At 29.0% G+C, this 19,907-nt stretch overlaps 1 protein-coding gene across 1 annotated transcript in view; it reads left to right on the top strand.

Moving 5' to 3' along the window:
• LOC107454030 (uncharacterized) overlaps positions 1-19,907 on the top strand; it is an 82,168-nt gene that overhangs the window by 43,717 nt on the left and 18,544 nt on the right. The window lies entirely within an intron of this gene.

The following is a 19,907-nucleotide window of genomic DNA, read 5'->3' as shown; positions in this document are numbered from 1 at the left end:
CGAAAATAAGATTATATTACTCTATGTGCAATGCCAATATTGCAAATTGAGCCGCGATGTTTCAGGGGATAGAGCGTTCGCCTTCCAACAGGGTTCGAATCCCAGTCGATACGAATTCCGCATCCAGCTTGCACCGACCACAGAGCTGACGTGAAATATCCTCAATGGTAGACGGATCATGGGTTAGCGTCCCCTTGCTGTCAGGTTAACCGTGGGAGGTTCTCGTGGTCTTCCTCTCCATGTAACGCAAATGCAGGTTAGCTCCATCAAAAAGTCATCCGCGAGGGCGAAATTTCTTCCAAAACTCGATCCAGGAGTTCCCTTGTCTTCTGGATAGGGCTCAAAATTATTAGGTTACGGAGTTGCATATCGGTAGTCGTAAACCCATAAAATTGGTTCAACGACGGTTATGAAATATGAAATTATGAAATATTGGCAAATTATGCTACAGGCGGAAAAATTTTTTAATGCGAGCGTAAGTTTAAGAGAATTTTTTTTATTAATATTGAATTTTATAAGGTGTGATAAAGTTTGACAAGCTTATCATGATACTTCAGAGCATGGTACAAAATGTTAAACAACTATACACATCATGCGTAACAACTATACATAATGTTTATAATTAATATTATAATAATTGTTTTTACTAATTGTTATATTATGATTTAAGGATCATCATAAGCTTAAAAAAATTTAAATTGCCAAGAACGTATTCTTTTATCGTCTGTTTATTTTACTTTTTGCAAGCAAATATCCTTTCGCTTAGTATTACTCTTTTTATTTTTAAATAAAAAAAATGGAGAAACTAGAAAAAAAGTGAACATTAACCTGACGTGTTGTGATTCGGTTAATTAAAGATTTTCTAATACTTTTTGGAAAATATACATCGATCTCGATAAAAAAGTTATGTTAAAGCACAAAAGTTGAATTTTATTAACAATTTTAAAATATCATTGGCGTCAAAAATATTTTTAAGAAAAAAAGGAGTTTTTTTTTACAATGTAACTATTACTGCAGTTACATATTGCTTTCCCAAAATCTCGAGGCAATGTTTAAAAGTAACATAAAATTTTTTTTTTGGGTAGTTAGTTAGTAATAGGTTGTCCACTTGCAGTAGTATTCTTTTATGTCTCGTTTGAAACTTTTCAAAACTTAGTTAGGCAGGTCTTACTTTTCTTTACAACCAGACACATCCATGAACTATAAAAGATTTCACCCCCTTTTCAGTTTGAATGCATGATCTGCTGAAAAAAGCGTGAGAAGCCAAAACAAATAATCAAAGCCGATGCAAATATTTTCAAAAAACTATGTAAAATTGACGAAATAAAATCGCGGAGAATCTCTATATATATTTCTCTTACACGGCGACAAAAAAAGTCTCATTACAACTCCCCGAATGACAACTCTAAAAAATTGACCAATGATTGCAGCTAATCATGTCACATGCTAAATCTAGCTGAGGTGGCTCAACATATAGCGCTTTTAAAAACGGAAACTGAAATAACCAGAGAGAGCATTCTCAACAATGTGATCTTCTCCGATATTCACCCTATCAACTGCGGCAATCTCATACTATTAAGCTAGGTAGAAGTGAGTAGTCTTTGTCGATAGATCTCTATTTTAGTATTTTGTCGAAAGCGCTTTTTTCACGAATTTATATATTACGAATTTATTTGACGATTAATTATAACCAAAATTTTAACCTTTTTAAAGAGATATCAGTTTTAGAAATTTTATTTCAAGATTTTATACTATAGCACATTTCTAATAGGTTTAAAGAATTACATGTCATTTATTTGAATTCAAATTTATTTTAATGGCTTAGTATTTACTAAAACGATGTAATTTTTTATTAAAAAAAATTGTTATATGGATTTGAATGATTGTTTTGAATTCTTAGAATATTGTGCATTTGCAATGTACCTAAGGTAGTAGCGAGCGAAGCGAGCTTGGTTTGCGAAGTAAACCACATAAGATTGCGTAGCAATTTTCGGTGGTTGGTGAGCGTTAGCGAGCATGGCAGCCCACTAGTTAATAATAATACTAATAATGGACATTCTTAAAATATGCAGAAAAATACTCTAATAAAACAATTGAAAGTTATAAAAACATAAAAAGACTTTAAGACTTTTTTTTAAAGTGCTTAATGTTAAAAAAAAATAAAAAAATAAAAATTATTAATGTTATTGAATTTTGATTAACTGAAACACGTAAGTATCATGTAGATACTGAAAAAAAATTATAAATTTTGTTTGGAGATTACTTTGGTTTCCATGCAGATCAGTAGTGAATTTGAAAATAAAAAAAATCACTTAAGATAACAAAAGAAATTTGGTGATTAGCAAAATCAGAGTAAAAATGTAACATGTTGACTTACAAAAATGAGAAAAGGTATTTAGAATTATATAATACAAAAGGGAAAGATTAAGAACCAAAAATTAAGTAGTTTTTTAGAACACAAGGAAACAAACGAGAATGACAAATTAAGTTGATGTGCAATTAGTCGAAATATTAACATCTGTCCATTACTCTTTATAAATTTTAGCAGATTTTTGATTTTAGTTTCTAACATAGAGTTTTTAAGTTTTTCTCCAATTGATGTTATGTTCTGGGGATGGTACTCAGAACCAAGAACTTGTAAGTGGACAGTCTATTAGGTAATGATCCGGAGAGCCTATTTTTTTTTCTTCACAGGCGCAGTTTTCTTCTTCAATTTGGTTAAAACGTTTAAGGTACTTAGCGAAAGGTCCGTGACCGGTATGAAAAAATATTTCCTCTTTTGAAAGATTTAAGTCTTTTACTTTCTGGAATTCCTGTATATATTTCAAGCAACAACCTGCAAGTATTCTTTTAGTCCATTTTCGATGCCATCTTTCTAATGTAATTCTTTTGAAGTCATTTTTTATTCTTGTTGCTGGAAAAAAGGATAAAAACGTGTGGTAACTTCTGCTGTGGATTCCTTGGGTAATTTATCTCCGAACTCGTTACCAACGATACGGTTTGTGTGCTTTGATTCAGTTTGAATTGATATTGCCATTCGTTTGAAGTTCTATTTGAATTTCTCTGACGATTGGATTCGGCGATTGGAAGTTATAACGTTTGATAGCATTGAAGGGCAGATTTGCTGTCAGACCAAATATTTACAGCTTTTGATTAAAGGGGTGAATTGACATACGTTAATGCTTCGGAAATGGCTAACAATTCGGCTTCGGAAGATGGAATTTCCAATTCCTCATGTTCATTTTATTTTAATTATGTCATTGCGAAAAACATATTCTGCTTTATTGTCTTGTTCTGACCCATTCTATGAATAAATTACCTCCGGGGAGGGATGGACTGCTTTGTTTCGTTGTTCTTTCCATCTTTATTCTGTTTGAAAAATGAATGGATGGATGTCGTTGAAAACCTTTTACACGTTTACTTGTGTCCTTTGAATACAAATTTTTACCATTCAAAAAAATATCTTGATTCATTTTCAGGAGAATGTTGAATTTTTTAGCGGCTTGTAAAGTGAGGTGCAAGAGAGGGATATTGAAAATAATATTTAAGACCATTGTAGGAGTCGTATGATAAGCGCCAGTAGTTAATAATAGAATTTTCCTTTGGAGGGATGTTAGTGTCCTTACTGGTTTAGGTGATGTTTCACTTCCCCTGACTATATTTCCGTGTGAGATTACTGTCATTGCTACGGTGTTACATAATAGAGTGCTTTCGTCTGGGGTTATGCCTCAGTTTGTGCTGAAAATTCGACAGAACATTCCTATGATATTGATTGTTTTCGTTTAAATGTAGTCTAAGTAAGCATTTCAGGATAGTTTTTTTTGTGGATCATTATGCTTAAATACTTAAAAGCGTTCTTTCTTAGAATTACGCTATTTAATTTAATAGTTGGGCTTCTTCTTAAGTTTTTGATTACTGTATAAGAAGTGTTTTAGGTTGGGAGCTGTAAATTGCGCTTCTTAAACCAATCATGTACTAGTACTAATGCTATAGAATTATTTGCCTTCATTTCAGTCTCCTTTCGAGATTTCTCAGTTTGCAAAATTATTAGATCGTCTGCCAACGCTTGGATATGTTCGAGTTGTGATTCTTGTGTTTCAAGCAAAACATTTAGTTCCAGATCCCATTGTGTTGGACCGCTGCAAGGACTTAGAGAGCAGCCCTTGAAAATCCTTTTGATTACAGGTCCATTTTGAGTATATATAATAGCGCATTTGTTTGCGTTAATGTTCTGAAGCATCTTACAGAGATTGTAAGGGAGTTTTGGTATTTGAAAAAGCTTGATGGACGATACGTATTCAATATTGTCCAAAAGCGCCTTCAATACCAATGAATATCGCGACGACATATTTTTTTGTTTAGCCTTAAATGTTTAATCGTTTTCCGTTAATGTAAAAATGGTTTTATCGACAAACTTTTCCCTTATAAAACCAAATTGGTTTGGGTTAAGAGAGTTATCGGATTCAAGATAAAAACTTAGTTTATTAGCGCAAATTTTTTCTAGAAGTTAAAAAAAAAATACTAAGAAGAGATGTTGTTGTTGTTGTTCTTTATGCTCTAATTATCTGAGGAAGTCAGACAAGATCCAATAGGTTGTTGACCCTCAAAAATTCGATGACAAGAAGTGGAGTAGCATATAAGTCCTCCTTGGAAAGGCCCAAGCAGTCAAGGATATGTTCGGCTGAGGCCTGCTGGGCTTCGCAAGAAGCTATGTGATGTGCGTAAGTGAATAGATGTCGTTGGTAGGTTTATTTGGTTTTTGAAATAACATCACTTGAACTCGCTTTAAATTGGTCCGGAAAAAATTAATTTTTGACACTTATTATAGAATTTTAGTAAAAAATATCCTGCTTCTTCGACAATTTGTTTCAGGATGATATTGTCTATGCCGTTGACTCCTGGAGCTTGACTATTTATAAAATTTCTTCCATTATGAATAGTGGATCTATTGAATTACGGTAATTACTATAGTTAGGAAGGTCTACATGAAATGTTCATGAAATATTCTTCAGGACCAGCCTAAGATATCCTATATGAAACGGGCCTTTCTGATTCCAGCGGCCCAAGATCAAACGACGCAATCTCAATACGGTACTCTTGTCACTGCCTGTTCGTATGTATAAACTCGGAGCGCGCGATCCTGGGGAAGTGCTTCTTTTTCCTACCTCCGGTCTTGAAAGGGTTAATGCTAAAAATGGTGAGGCGAGTTGTAGCAAAAATTTCTAAATCACGATTAGTAAGTGAATTAACTATTTTAGAATAATACTTATGCAACACTTTTATTTGAATTGTGATCTTACATATTTTTATTATTAAGATGTAACATGCTAAACTTATCAAGTGCTACAATGGAAAGATAATATAATTACCCGTTTCTTTTTTCCTTTTTAAACTAAAACATAAAGTATTCTGAACTAAGGAAAAAAATCAAACACGTTTTGGTCATAAAAGTTGATAGTTCACATTTTCAGCTTTTAAAAAAATGTACACATATTTGCTTTGAAAGTCGTAAAGAACGTAGCAAATTTTTATGGTATTCTCTTTAATTTATTTAAGCCAGATCACATGTTTTGAAAAATGGAAGTTCTATTTTATTGGCAGGATAAAAATATTTTTAAGGGGCAAATGTAAACTCAATTTTCTATTGCGGTAGATTGATTGTGATTGGTCCTTTCTGTTTTCTCCTTTTCCCCCTACAGGTCTTACTTTTCTTTCAAAATTTTGAATTTAAATCACATCTAAACTAAAATGATGAACCATAAATCTTTTTTGCTCCATAAACCATTTTATCTCAATTTATTCGAGTCGACTACTATAACAATTGAATTTCGATTTTTGTTCTTTATTTCTTTATTTCCCTATCTTTTTCGTTCTTTTATTATAGTAAAAAAGTATTTCTTTCAAATTGTAACTCAGTTAAGAATGTCATATGAAGATTAATTTCCGAAATTCAACTTTAAAGTTTTATCTTTTATTTGTACAGCTGATTGATATTTTACGCAACATATACTTTTGTTGTGCCGTAGCATTCCATAGCTAGTTGTGTAACATGTTATTTCTAAAAGCGTATTACAAAATTGCAGTCGAAATTTTAACTGTAAGAAATAACAGTAAATTCTACAGAAAACAACATATAGTTTTTACAGAAAAACTGTTCAAATATAAATACAAATAAATTTTCTAATTCATTCCCTTCAAAAATATGCAATGTAATAAAAAAATATGTAATATGTTGATTTTTTTGTGACTCATGAAACATATCGACTGTTATTTCCTTTTCATACATTTTTGAAACGAATGAAGTTTTTAATCAGGCAATATCTTACTGCTTCCGTTTTTTTGGGATTATTTATTTAGCATATATATTCTGTTTTTAATCGTTTTCTACGCGTTGCAAAAAAATTACCGTTTTTTTACAGTCTTTCTTTGTATAACTGACAGTTTAAAGCAGTATTTTACAAAACAGTCTTTTACTACTTTTTACCTAATCATTAACAGATTAAAACTGTCAATTAAAATTCGAGTTTTTGCCACACAATTCGACTTTTGTATTATAACTGTACATTTTTTCAAATCATTTTACGGTTATTTTCTATACTTTTACTTTTCAAAAATTATTTTATGGTTTTGAACATCGTATAAATAAAATTGCATTTTAACTTCATTGCCGAATTGATTTTCTACCTGATTATTATTTGTCTTTAGATTATAATAGATTAATATTTATATTACAATAAATTAATTCACCACACATTCTTATAAGGGTGGGCCAATATAGCTTTAAACGTTTTTACACTTAAATATTATTTCAATAAGTAAGGCTTTTAAGATTTAGACAGTGTAAGATTTTTCTGCACAATCAAAACCTGGTGCTGCCGTGATTCAGGAGACAAAATGTTCACCTCCAAATCAGGTGATTCTGGGTTGAATCTCGGCGCTGACTGATCATGCGAATTCTGCTCTGCGCTTGCAGCTACCACAATGCTGACAAAGCTATTTGTAAAGTTTTTTTTTAAAATTTTTTAATCAAAATAACAATGTTTGCTTTTTAAAATAACAGCATTCATCTGCTTCTTTTTCATAACTCCTCCTCGTTCTCGAGCCAGTGCAATTTCCTCAAAATTGAGTATATGCTGTTTCAATTTTAAATACACGAGGTTTTTAAATTCAACTGTTTGTTTCGGAGCTATTTTAAAACATTTTTTTCTCAATTTTGAGAAACCTTTTTTTTACAGTGTAAAAGGGGAGCTTTGAGCCAGCCTCTCTGTTCAACAGTGAGTTTACAATAAGGAATAGTATTTACTTTATAATAACGGATTTGACTTTATAAAAATATGGTTTACTGAATAAAATAACTCATTATATAAAATAGTTCACTTTTTGTTTTCTTTCCTCCAAGCCCTGAGCATGTACCCAGGTTATGAAAACCCTTAACCATATAGCCCAGGGCTTGGCAGCTGGTCCAGCTCCACTCCAGCCTAAATAACATAATATTTAAAAAAATTAAAAAATTAAAAAAAAAGAACAGATTTCACTGAAAGTGTGGAATTTAAGAAGAAATAAGACAAAAAAATATTATACATGTGAAATGGGAAGTTATTAAAATTTTAATAGATAGTCATTATCCGCTAAGAAGTTCATTACTGTTATTAATCTTTTGTTTAAAGTATTGCTTGTAATAAAAGTTTTCTGCCAAAATTCTAAATTTGTTGGGCTAGGTTGACGACTATGCCAGGACACAGTGTAGGAACAACTAGTGAAATAATGTTCAGGCGAACCTTGTTGGCCGCAGGTGCAAAGATCAGTATCTGTTATATGCAGGTAATTAAAGAAGGTTGGAAATGGTCCATGACCCGTCAAGAACCAGATGACTTGTTTTGGAGGAATTGTTTTGAAAAAAAGTAACATTGTTAATAATTTTGAATAGACGTCTGCCTCTGTCTGAATTATTCCATTGAAATTGCCATTTTGTTAGAAGAGAATCTTTAATACGTCGTTTAAGATATGAAACTGGAAGTGGGTATACATAATTTTTCGGTTGTCTCGTAGATTGTTTAGCTAAATCATCTGCTTTTTCATTACCTACTCTATTGCTGTGTGCTTTAATCCAGGAAATGTGTGTTGTAGTTCTTGTTGAATATCAAAAGAAATTCTATTACTTGTGCCAAAATCAAGTATTGATGATATTGATGATTTTGAGTCTGACCAGATTAATAGTTCACTACAGAGCTCGAAAAACCACCCGTCCTCGGCGGTCAAAAATTCCCCGCGGACAACAAATTTCTCGAATTCAACGTCCGCTCGGACGGCCATTTTCCCGTTAATGTTCGTGATACATTTTCAATTTTTGTTACCTTACAAGAGTTTAGCTCCTCACTTCTGAAATGACCCTCTAATCTAGAAATACAGTAACATACTGCGCATGGTAGAATTGATGTTTTCTCTGTCTGGGAGTACTGCAGCGGTTGAAAGGGGCTTTTCAGCAATGAACTTACAAAAAAACACATTACGTTCTGGTCTTAAACAAGAAGCGTTAAACGCAATTATGAACATCTACCTAAATGAAAAACTCCTTTCAGATTTCTGTGCAGAAACCTCTGTTAATCATTGGCTTGATTGTGGAACTGGCAAACGTCGTATTCGATCCATTTAGAAAACGCAGTACCCTCGGATAAATTGACATTCCAGATAGCTTGACCTTTGTCAGTTAAATTATTTCATAAAAGAAAATACTAGGTTTTGCTATTAGTAACCTAGTACTGTATAATGTAATCCTAGTAACTACTAATTCATTGAACAATTTATATAAATGTTAGTAATAAATAAGAGAAAATTATATTTTTAAGCTACGGGTTAGTTTCAAAGGAGGACGGGTACATTGTTGGACAAGCCGTCCTCTGGGACGGATAAAATTTCTGAGTTTCTTCAAGCCCTGGTTCACTATATAAAAAAGTTTCTATAAGAGTTTATTTAACAAGAAATTTCGACTATAATGTGTAAAAGAAAAACATAATGAATAAATAGATTGAATCCGAATTAAATCTTTTATGAAAGAATTGAATGAATTCGTCATTTAGGTGGATAGCTAGTTCATGTAATTCACGTTATCATGCAATATTTATAACAGTATTATATTTCACAGTCCTGACTCCTAAAAACAAGTCTTTTGCTTCTAATATTGGTTTCAGGTTAATTTGTTTCCACAAAAATTAGCCAGAGAACTTTTTTTTATTTCTTTGTAAAACATATGAAATTGCGCAATATAAAATTTTACAATTCAAAAATACATTTCGTTTCCTGGAGAAGGAATTTAACCAATAGAAACATCAGCACAGAGTTAAAGTTCATACAACTTATCTTTCCATTTCGATTCTAATATATTTAATGGAATGGAATTCCGCGAATTCCATTCGATTTAGCGGAATTCCGTGTTCTGATAGATAAAAAGAGAAAAGAGTTGAACATATGAAAGAGGATTGAAGAAATAATTCCTCTGATATGACAAGCCAGTCACAAATGTGAATTCTACAAATAGAAAAAGACAATGATAAAGGAATTATTATTTTATTATTTTATATGAATCAAAAAAAGTACTAAAAAATTGTTAGCTTCGCAAAACGATTGGCGCTCATATTTGTTGTAATGAATAAGGACATTTCATTAAAAAAATTAATTTTTCACGAGAATCGAGACCTTTTTTTATTTTTTCGTAAATATATTAAATTGCACAATATAAAATTTCCAATTCCAAATACATTTCGTTTCCTAGAGAAGAAATTCAACCAATAGAAACATCAGTACAGAGTTAAAGTTTATACAACTTATCTTTCCATTTCGATTCTAATATATTTAATGGAATGGAATTCCGCGAATTCCATTCGATTTAGCGGAATTCCGTGTTTTGATGATAAAAAGAGAAAAGAGTTGGACATATGAAAGAGGATTGAAGAAATAATTCTTCTGATGAGATAAGCCAGTCATATATGTGAATTCTATAAATAGAAAAAGAAGACTCATTAAAACTCATTAAATAAGAACTCATTAAATAAGTTCAAAATGCAAACATGAGAAAAATTACAGAACATTGAAAAAAAGGGAGAAAAGAGAAATAATAAAAATAAAAATAACAAGAAACAGGAGAAAAAAAATCTAAAAAAAGGGAAAAAATTAATAAAATTCCGGAAAATAAAAGATATAATCTTTTCATTAGCTCACACGATTATATCAGCAAAAAGGAGTGCTTTCTAATATTGTATCAATATAGCCAAAGCAAAATATATCAATACAATTGTGTGAGAAGCACTGAAAAAAAATTGCAACAAATAAAATAGAACACAATAAGTAAAAATATCACGCAAAAACATAAAATAAAGAAAAAACAGAATAAAACATGAAACATAATCTATAAAGCGAGTAGCGAATTCAAATGAACTTACATGAACGGGAAATTTTTCAAGAATGATTTGAAATATTTTCGTAATAAGATTGCAAAATTGCAAAATATAAAACCATAAGCGCAAATTGAGGTAAAAGCGTAAATAGAGGGGTTTTGAAAACCCCTCTATTTACGCTTATATATATAAATTTGAATTTTTGCAGAGAATATGATATCAACAAATCATTTACTCGAAATTTATATACTGCTATTCATTTTAAGAAACGCTGAACTGAATCTACGCATTTGTCATAGAATAAAAGGGCTTGAAATCTTAAAAAGAAATAAGTTGAAACCTGAACCACACTTTTTATTAGAGCTGTCAAAATTACTGTTTTTTTTTCCGGATCTGCACAGGAGGTTAGATTTAGGAACTTTTACTTTTTTTGGATATTTCGGAAATCTTGTATCTTGTTTCATTAATTTCATTTTGTTTAACTAACTATACTTTCTTTCTTATTTTCTCGTGCTCCCCCCCTTATACTATTTTGTGGTAACTATCAAGCATAGTAAGGCAAGACCGAATTCTATCAGAAGAAGTTAAATGATTGCTGAGAAAAATTATTTTAAAAGAATGCTTGAATAAGCCTCAAAAATCCTTTTTAAAAAAAGGAGTGTTAAAGAAAAAGATTTGAAAGGAAAAATTCTTTTATGTGATTTTTGTGTAAATTTAAATAAATTTTAAAGCCAGTATCTAATTTTTAGAATTAGATTAAGTAATATACAATTTTCAAACTTAAAATTCAATATTACTGAGTTGTAAGGATTTATAAATGTTCCTTCAAATAAATGGCGTTGTTGTTAAAAGATTAAACAAGCTTTCAATAATGCAAAATTAAAAAAGTTGAAGATTAGAAATAAAGCTTATTGAACAAAGATTATTAATTCAAAAGCAATGCATACAAAATTTTCAAAATAATTCTTTTGAGACTAATTCTTTTGGAAGAAATTTCTCTTCTTTCTTATGCTCTTAGAAACGATTACTCAATAAATATGTTAACTTGTCAAATCAAAAATATTTTAACTTTTAATTCAATGTATTGTTCGATTTATCTATAATTTCAATCCTAAAACTAAATTCCGTCTTACTATTTATGCGTATTTCTTCTTGTTTGTTTTTCACAAAGATTAAATTATTTTCATTCTATAGAAATTAACTGTGTGATTTATTCATAAGCTAAGTAAACGTATTAGTTTAAGAATTTTTGCGTTAAATAAGTGAGCAAAATAAATATTTCCGGAAAATTTCTAGTTTGCGTTTTTAATAAACAATTTATCATATAAGAAGAGTTCAGTCATTATTTTTCATTAAATTAGTCTTTGGCGTATTTTATAAAATAGTGTTTTTGTGCAAGTTATTTTTTTCAGTAAATTATTTTTCAGAGTCAGTAGTTTTAAACGTCTTTCGCAAATTGTTTGTCAGCATAATTAGCTTAGAATGAATTTAATCTGGTTATTTGCGTAAATAGTGTTTACTTAGTAATTAAGCAGTTTAGTTCCGCATACAAGCAGTTTCATTTGTCTTCGAAATCATATTATACACAAACATTTATGCTTATATCATTAATTGCTTTCCTTATGACAGTTGCACTATGCATACATAATAAATTTTTAAAAATACTTTAGTTACAGTTGTTTTTGATAAACTAAATATTTGTTTAAACTGATTTAGTTATGCATTTCTAAACAAATATTTGTATTTATCCCGCTCTGATGTATAATATTTGTTATTTATTAAAAGTGAAAATTGCATTAAATAAATATTTTTAATGTTATATTATCAAAGAAAATTGTTCATTTTATGAAAATGATATAAAAATATTCTATTATAATAATAACGTAGATTTAATATGACCGTGTCAATACAGTTAATACAATAAGCAATAAAAAATTAAATATTGCAAAAATTAATGTACTACGCGTTTCTTATGAAGTTCATCTTGAATTAAAACTCTTTTTAAGTCTTTATACACTTCAATGAGCTTTATCTTTTTCTTACATAAATTTATGATTAAGCATCATCTTTTGTTGTTTTATTTATCTTAACTCTTATAAAAAGTATATTCATGTTGCAGTCATTTGCTGGAAACACTCCTAATAACGATAAGAAATAATTCTTTCTGCGTAAAAAAAACTATAGTGAAAAGATTTCTGCATTTAAAACAGTCTAACTCATTTAAATGACCTAATAAGAGATAAAAGCATGAAGTATTGATAAAACATAAGAGATATATATCGTAATCATATTAAAAAAAATGAGGAATGATTTGATGCGGAAAATCATCTATTGTTTTTACACTGACCAGGTTTGACTATTGTTTTAAAATGACCAGTATATTTTGCTACAATAACCTTACAAAACGTTAATGTTATTGCTAGTTATTAAACGTTAAACGTAAAATGTTATTGCTAGTTTCTGTTTCTCTCTTAGAGAGCTTATGTCCTTTGAAACGTTATCTCAGTTCAAATAAAATAAGCTTTAAAGGTATTTATATCTAGATTTGCTGACATATCGACATGAGATATTATTTTTCTATTAATAAAATGATCAGGACGTTTTGCTAAAATAACATAAAGAATGATTAATCGTCATTAATGGTTTAATCTCCCTAGAGAAAACTTATATATTTTGAATTTTATTCTCAGGTCAAATGAGAAAGCATATCGACACTGGTAATGTGGTTATACCATCAACAAAAACAAACATAGCATCAACTACCTTATCATATAAAGTTGAGCAGTTTAAATTTTTTTCATTAAATACCGCATGCTAATAAAACAATTAAGGTTGATTAAATTACGTTCCATCATTAAACCTTTAATTTTGTACGCAGAAATCACCATAACAGATAAAAATAATTAGCTCAAAGTGCATGCATAGACAAGGGAATTTATCTCCCCGAATGAATGAATTATGAAATTCCTGTAGTTTTAAGCTATCTACAACACAGCGAATATGGACATTAGTGAAAAACGATACCCTATCAAGTGAGAACATAAACGAGAGATATTAATTAGGTAATGAACAAGTTAGTGAGACTTTTAAACATATATTATATCATTAATCATTATTATAAGTCAAAGGTGAAAAGATGCGAGCCAGATAACAAAAGAATATTGGATGATAATAATATTAGAGGTAATAGGTCTACAATAAGTGAACCTTATGGACTTAGCATACAGAGTAAAACGGTGTAAAATGAAATACGTTTTTAAAGCATCTTTTATGATATGTAACACATTTAAGATACATAAAATGCTATCGTTCATAACACATGTGTGATACATAAAACATTTATCACGCTTAGAATATTGTATTACATATTTAAACGTTAATAAAAGTTAAAAGAAAAATTTAAATTTATGATTTCATAAACAATGTATTATGAGCCATTAGCCTTTTAACTACATTTTCAAGTGAAATTAACGACTTTCAAATAAGTCTTGAATATTGAACTACTTAGTCAAAAAATAAAAAAAAAAACGAAATGTATACTCCTACTTAAAACAAATTTTTATAATTACATTTAGCCAAAAATTTTTGATAAAGGCTAAGTTCGTAATGACAAAAATATCAAATGTACAGTATTAAAATGGTAACTGTTTGGAAAAATAATGATTTAATTAAGAAAAAGGTGAATTTTTTTAAAAAGCAAATTTATTTAAGTGACATTAAGTTATATTTAGATGAGAATGACATATTATTGTTAAAATAATCAATAACTATTCAATAAAATTAAACGCAAATTTACCCATTGGTTTGTTAATTATATCGGCCAATTTTGAAAATGTTGCAAGTTATTTGTTGTCTAAAGGAAATTTGCTGTTACAATTAAATTATCTGATTACTTTCAGAAATTCAATCACCTTATTTCAGTATGTGCTCTTTTGAGGTATATGAACGAAAATAAATTTTTCTTTTTTAATCATTCTTGGAAGACCTAATAAATTTTAAAAAAAAGTAGTAAATATGTTTGTCCTATAACTTTTGTTTTAAAGGTTTGATTAAATTTTTTTTTATTTGTTGATTCTATTGTTTTCTAAAATTGCTTGTTTGAAACTGTTTAAGGAGAAGAATTTTCCGTGACAAATAAGAAAAAAAAAGAGTTCGGAAAATTACGCAGTTATTGCATTGCCTGAACGTTAACTCAGGAAAACAACATTGGCTACTTTATTGACGTTGACAGTAATGGATATCCATTAAGCTAATTTTCTCGTTGTTATCAGGTGTTTCATGAATCACTATTAAAATTAAATTCGTTTTTTTGGTCCAAAAAGCTTTCTCTTAAGTTAAGAAAGTTTTATATTGAAAAAGAAATTGCTTCAAAATGTCTCAGTTTGCTTAAAAAAATTATGTTATATATATATATATATATATATATATATATATATATATATATATATATATATATATATATATATATATATAGAGAGAGAGAGAGAGAGAGAGAGAGAGAGAGATACAACAAATTATATTAAACATAGCACTTTAAAGCATTTGAAATGCTTACAAAATATTTATAATATGTTTCAGAAACATATATGAAAAATTTATTTTAACAGCAGGATCTGAAAAAACGAATATTCCTTGCCTTTTCCACAATTGATAACCATAGTCATGAAAATGTAAAATTTTTCGCATATTTTTTTAAATATCTTTAGATAAGTTCTTTATCAAATCCCTTGTGAAATGTAAAACAGCTTCGAACCAACAGACACATTTTAGCCAATAAATTTAAAATATGTAAATGCAACACGAAATTAAATAATAATATTTTAATTATGTGGCATTTTTCCCTAACAATTTTCAAATAACAGTTCCGCCAAGTAATATTTATTCTAACAAATTTAAAATTTCGTTTGACTTTTATCGTATTTTTTTTTATCGCTTTACAGTTCTCACAAAATAATAAAACGATATTTTTCTTTGCTGTTCACAACTTTTCTCAACTTTTCACTTATTCAAACGAATCTTTAAGTGTGTTCATAAATTTGTGCGCACGATAAGAATACAATAAGACAGATAAGAATATTTAATTGCAAAATTAATGCATTTTTTTAAACTTTTAAAGCGTCGATGAAGAAGTGTTTAATTTAATTATTATCGTCTGCAAATATTTTTTCCTTTCCATAAATAAAAATTCTTCTCTATAGATTCCCCTCTGCATTTCATCCCCACTACTGTTTCTAAATATGACTGTTAATCAAAATAATTAATTTTGATTTTATTAATAATAATTTCGATTGTTCAACTTGTAAACGTCATTCATATTCCTTGATATAAAATACAAGTGTTCTTTTTCTCATTGTCTGATAAATCTTTTGCGCAATGTAATATAATCAGTTATTTAATTTTATAACTTAATTAGGAAGTTTCGTAAATATTTCCAAACTTCTTAAATTAAATGAAACCAAACTTTATCGATAAATAAGATTATTACAACACTCTCAGTAGGATTTCAATATCAAAATAAGTCATAAAGTTAGCCTGCTTTCAAGTTAAACGAAAAGGTTCGGTTATCATCATATATCATTTCGTCTTTCATATCAGAAACTGGCTTCGCATTCATTCAACGAATTGAAGTTGCCACAGTATTTCGTTCAATTTTTAATGGTTATTTATGATGAGTATTTTCACCAACTTTTCATAATAAAAAGATATTATTTAAAGCTTATCCTCTACTAAAGTAAATAATTTGGTCGTTAATATAATTCCAACCGTAGCAGTTGTATCAGCGCTTTAATTTACCATTTCAATTTTGATCTTACACTTATCTTAAATGCAGGGTATAAAAAAATACAAGTAAATTTTTTAAACTTAAAAGAAGCCTTTTTTAGAGAAAAAAATTTGGTTTGAATTTAGTTTTAAGCGATACAAATAGTAAACAAAAGAATCTTCAATATTACTTTAAAATGCAACGAAAATTTTTTAATTAAAAAGAATTCTTTTGTACTGAAAATTTGGTAGGGATTAACCGTTGAACAATATGAATAGTAAACAAAAGAAAGCTTTTTTTATTCATTTTACGGCGTATTTGTTTAATTATAGCAAAATTCTCTTATATTTAGGTATAAAAAAGACCATATTAAGTGAATATGTTTATAATTTAGAAATGAACTAGATTTTCAGAATTCCGTATCTTCATAATTTTTGTTAAATTCAGTTTTAAACAATATGCATAAGAGAAAAAAAGAAAGATTTAATATCATAATTTATTTTTTATCCATTTTGCAACAAAATTATTTGGCTATAACAAAATTTTTTATAAATCTGCATGCAAATAGATCAATATTGGTCATGCTAAATGCACATGTTTGTATTTAAGTAATTAAATAGACTTTTAGAATTTTGTGTATTTTTTGAGTGAAACTATTTTCTTTGGGAATAAAAATTACAAAGTTACATTGCATTGAATATGATTAAAAAATTATTTGCCTTTTTCATTTCTTATTTGAGCATTTGATAAATAGAGCAACGGACAAGTAGAGGAAATTTTGATACCTAGATGGTTTTTTTAAAGTGCCTGAATATTTATTTATAAATTAAAATATTATTTTTAAAATATTTGAGGAAATTACAATTTGAGAAACAGTGGTGTAAAGTAATTAATAGCTACATTAGTTGATAGCGTGTGTTAATTCTGTTTTGGTTGGGTATGAAATTATTAGCTTTGTTTTTGGCTTTTTGCATATTAAAGAGTTGAGTTTTGCGGTGCAATAATAAAAATTTTACCCCGAATAAAAAATTTCATGATTGTTTCGTGATGTTGTTAAATTTTCTAATTAATTTTGATTATATTTTTATGAATTTCGAAGCGGTATTTCCATATGATTTGATGTCAATTTTGAAGAAAGTTTAAGAATATAAAAATATTTCGTCATGTTAAAATCATTTTAAAAAGTTAAAAGTTAAGTTATTTATTTAAGAGTTTGCTTAGAATAAAAATATTTTATCGTGTCATTTGTCATGTCAATAATTTGTCATTATATTAAGTATTGTTTGTCGTTTTTTTTGCCCCATATCCTATATTTGCTTAAGATGCAATAATCAACGAGACATTAATATTTCTAATATAATTATTAATAATATATTAATATTTCTAGCTGAGAGATATTAATATTTCTTATCATCGTTTTGATTTTAATATACCTTTTGCTTAAACTTTTTATTTCTTAAACTAGAATAATTAAAGGAAGTCTTGAAAAAGATTCTATTTAAATAATGAAGAGGTAAATCTTTCAAAATTAATTAGTGATAAACCTAAGTATAGACAAAACGAGTTCTCATCTTAGGTGTCAATATATTGTATTAAGTTAATGGTGTTTTATCTTTTTAAGAATCAACTGAAGAGATTTAATTAACTTGGTTATTTACATGCAAATCATTAAATATTGTTAGAAGTTCATTTTTGAGTATGAAAAGATTTTAACAAGTTCAAAATCATTGCACGTTCTCACAGTTTACGTCAAGAATTACGAATAAGATTTCCCTTTAGAATTTTTATGAAAAGATGGATAACTCATTAGTGACAAATTATAGGTTTACTTATCGTCGGATTATTTCAAAACGATTATGACAAAATTAAATTTTATCTGAATTTTAATTTGACAATGTTAAACAATTTAAACAGACTTCTCCATTATGTAAAACAATTTTTGCATTTGCAATAGTGTTTCTTAATCATTTGTCTTAATAAAAAGGAAATGATGGAGAAGTGCAAACTTATCTTAAAAGTCTTCTGTGTTAAAAAATTTTTGAAAAAAATTGTCAAATAACAAATTATTTAATTTTTATTTAACTATGTTCAATAAAAATAGTCAAATAACCATAAAAAAGATGGTATTCAAACTACGAGAAAAATTGTTTATAGACTGCTTTCCCCTAATATGGTTAAGCAACCAAAATTTCATCCGCAGCAATTTCTTTTTTTGTCGTATGCCTGTTTAGGCAGTGGGGGTGCGATTGTACCTATTTTTCAGTGGCGCCATCTACGGCCAGGAATTCGACTTCTACCGCGCCATTCACACAACCACAACCCGTTTATAAGGCGGGTCACATTCACACACATAGGATAAAGGACATAGAACACACAGAGAGAGAAAGAAACATCCATGCCTTGCCCGGGATTCGAACCCAGGACCTTTCTGATGCAAGGACAGTTCCCTGCCCCCTACACAGGCCGGTCGGCATCCGCAGAAATTGTGCCCACCTTTTGAGGCTACTTAGTTCCTTGTAGTTAGGTACATACTGGAGCTAAACTGATGACCGTCTGAATGGGGTTTCGATTCCTAGCGTTGACACTAGAAAATTTCTCTTACTCCTTCAGCCCACGAAGAGTTTCCAGTGTCCCGCACTTCTCAATTGGTGTCTCTGGACTTTTAGAATATGAAATTCTCATCCACACATAGATAACTGCATTTTCTTTACACAAAAAGAAGTTGAGTAAATCCCATCTCTCACGATAGATAGATCTTTCAAACAAACTAACTAAGCCACGTTCCACAATACGACACAAAGCAATGTCAGCCTAACTCCAAAGTCCAAACGAAAAGAACCAAACCAAACAAAAAATTAACTCTAGTGTCCAAATAAACTTCATTTTCATGGTTTTGAAACCATGCTAGTTGTAATTAGTTACAACTCTGTATAATTTTGCATTAATGGCTTTTTGATCATACAAGTTGAAAACGGTTTCAAAGCCGTAAGGTAAATAAACGTCTTAGGTAATGAATAAGTAAAGGTAAAAAAATATCCCTAACCGTAAAATTTATGGTTAATTAGATGAACAGACTGCTGTCAGTTATTTTACCATAATTTTGGAATGGTAATTCTAACAGGGGTTTTTATCTGTAGATCATGCTGCTGTAAAACTGCACGCTGATTAAAATTACCACTGATCACAAGATATACTTGTTTGTGACTTATGTTTCTGATAGATTCGTAAAAACCAGAATAATTCCCAGAAATTGTGAGCTGATAATTCTTTAACTTAAAAGGAAATCCGAAATAATATTACAGCAACAATAAGCAAAAAGACGTAACAATCGCAAACTTTATTAAAGATTGTGGAATGTTATAGGAAGTGTTGAAATTATTTGGTAAACATTATTTTGCGTTTGAAATCAGAATTGATTTCAAATTATCTTATAATATCGTCAGCTTATTAATTGGGTCTAATTCGGAATTTTTCTAAATTTCATAATTTTAATTTTAAAATTAATTTCTAATTTTACACTTTACGTTACTTTTGGAACCATTTCAATCATGTTTCGTGATTTTTCAGAACGAAAAACAGAATTACTTCGCTAAAAATTAAAAATAAAAGATAATTAATTTTTCTATGAATTTCATTATGATTAATGAATGTAGTCAATTAAAAAAATTAGAAAATTCTGTTTCAAATTAATTAGTAGTTCTATTTAAGGTTCAAGTGTAAGTTTTTAGGTATCTACCTATTCTAATTTTAATCTA

Source organism: Parasteatoda tepidariorum, chromosome 1, assembly GCF_982258835.1.
Source record: "Parasteatoda tepidariorum strain Cologne lab strain chromosome 1, Ptep-v5.0, whole genome shotgun sequence".
NCBI lineage: Eukaryota > Metazoa > Arthropoda > Arachnida > Araneae > Theridiidae > Parasteatoda > Parasteatoda tepidariorum.
Note: the sequence above shows the minus strand (reverse complement) of the source record. Positions and strands in the feature narration are given on the sequence as shown.